Here is a 2,693-nt window from a genome sequence, read left to right as displayed (position 1 = left end):
ACATGTTAATTCACAAAATCATCAAAAGGATTTAGTTACTAAATTCAAGGATGAACATTACTATTACTGCAGTGGATTCTACTACCCTACGTTGAACTTTTCTAAGTGCAATACATACAATATATACAATAATGCACAATTATGAACTGATCCACACAATTAGTGTATTATACACTGTACTTTTAAATTGAGGGGTTTCTATTAACTCAAGTACTTTCAATTATACATTCTTACTTTATATGCCATAAACAGGATTACTCAAAATAAATATTAAATATGGAAACACCATCACAAAATTCTTAAAATATGTGGTGTAGTCAAAGTGGTACTGATGACCTTTGTCACTGATAAACACAGAACCTTAAGACTAAGATAAAAATAGTTTCAAGGATTCACAGGTAGAAAGAGCTGTACATGTAGAATAAAACTGATGTATGTTCCTTCGAGAACACTGGTACAACCTGGAGATTACCCAAAAAGTGGTTAATAGGATAAAAAGAACATGGGCTGATGAAATTTCCTGGATATTGAGGAGAAAACTAAAAGTGCTTACATTTGGGAAAATAATCTCATTTTACAGACTATAAAGAAATAAGTGCAAAACTATGGAAGGCTTACACTGTAAGTTTCTGAATGTCTAAATCACAAGCCTTGTAAAATGAAGCTAAGCCACATAACTGAAATTAGATTACAGAGATATACTATGTTAACAATTGGAATGAGAAAAAAGAACAATTTGTAGGAAAAAACTATGTAGTTATGTGTAAATGGGTTTGAAAAGAGGAGTTAATTTCAGATTTACTGTACTAATATATGGTAACCGTACTGTGAACAATACAAAACTGTATCGCTTGGCCTCTGAAATATACTGTTATTTTAGAAGATTTAATTTTACATTTTAATTTTCTCATATTAAAATATTTTGTATTCTCTGAGCATATATTGATTGTATTTATAATGGAAGAAACCTAAGGGCAAGATAGATGAAGGCCATCTTAAAGATTTGTAGGTATCCGGACGCGTGGATGGCTCAGTCAGTTAAGCCGCTGCCTTAGGCTCAGGTCATGATACCAGGGTCCTGGGATCAAGTCCCGCATTGGGCTCCTTGCTTGGCAGGGAGCCTGTTTCTCTCTCTGCCTCTGCCTGCCACTCTGCCTGCTTGTGCTCTCGAACTCTCTCTCTCTGACAAATAAATAAAATCTTAAAAAAAAAAAATTGTTGGTATCAAAACTTACCTCCATGATAGCATTTCCCTTTGACTGACTTACTAAAGAAAATCTGGGTTTTCAAAATCACATATTTGCTGTAAGGTAGTAATACTTTAAATTCAAGAACTAAAAGTCTTCAGCATACTTTTGTTTAAAAAGGCCTTCCACATACATTTAAAAACACACACACACACACACACACAATTTAGGGCCTAAAGTAAAAGGACTAAAGGTAAGCTCTAAAGTAATACAATTATTTGGAAAAGTTTCAGATGGTTTCAAAAGTGAAAAAAGAAAAGAATTGCCTGGGTTATAGCTTTAGAAAGATTTAAACTCTACATTATTTTGAAAATATTTCATTATTAAATATTATAATTGGTAACATTTAAAACTTTTCATAAAGAAATAAACAATCTTTCATAGATCAAAATTTTAAAACTCAAGCAGTCTTTTAAAATACAAAGTATACTTTCATTGCATATGGGAAATAAACTTGGTTCATGTTCTACATTTTAAAAGTGTCAATTACAGTACAAGTCATTATAAACTTTGATATTATCATTTGACAAAATTTACAATCATGCTTTCTTAGGTTTTATAACTGAGAAGCACTTTAACTGCTATACGCAGATGAAGAAACTAAGTTTCAGATTTAAAAATCAAACAATTTTTTTTTTTTTTTAAGATTTTTTTATTTATTTGTCAGAGAGAGAGAGAGCGAGCACAGGCAGACAGAATGGCAGGCAGAGGCAGAGGGAGAAGCAGGCTCCCCAACGAGCAAGGAGCCCGATGTGGGACTCGATCCCAGGACGCCAGGATCATGACCTGAGCCGAAGGCAGCTGCTTAACCAACTGAGCCACCCAGGCGTCCCTAAAAATCAAACAATTTATCTGAGGCAGAAATGAAATCGGGGCCATCACCAGACATGCTCATACATCATCTTAGTCTAATGCTTTAGAATCCATTTTTATTTGCAGATAACAAAAGAAACACAGCACAAATATTTGAAAATAAAATGACAAAAAGCTGCTGGCACAAATTTGCCCTTTGTAAATTATGTCCATTTAACTGTATCATCCTAATTTTTCAGGGAACTCAATGACAAAGACCCTCAGCTCAGCTTTCTGATGAATTTGTTTACACTCTTTCATAGTAATCAAATTTCAGCATGTAATATTGTTAATACCATTGGTCTCCACAAAAATGGTTAAGTAGTAATTAGTTCTGTAGGTGATATTTAATTAGGCTGATATCTATCAATTAGGGAATTACCCTTTCCTATAGTTTTATCTATAGTCTCTTTTTAAAGCCAAATTCATAGTTTACTGAATTCATAGTAGTACTGTCAGTATTCTATGTAATCCCATAACCAGTTAAGAGAATCCATTAGCTGTCTATACCTTCTGTGCTAACTATAAGGGATCCTCAAACTATAAATTCTAAGAAAATATTCATATAAAAACTTAAAGAAAAAAAGGACTATA

The sequence above is a fragment of the Enhydra lutris genome, unplaced genomic scaffold (genome assembly GCF_002288905.1).
Source record: "Enhydra lutris kenyoni isolate GAN:26980312 unplaced genomic scaffold, ASM228890v2 scaffoldscaffold1, whole genome shotgun sequence".
Lineage (NCBI taxonomy): Eukaryota > Metazoa > Chordata > Mammalia > Carnivora > Mustelidae > Enhydra > Enhydra lutris.
Note: the sequence above shows the minus strand (reverse complement) of the source record.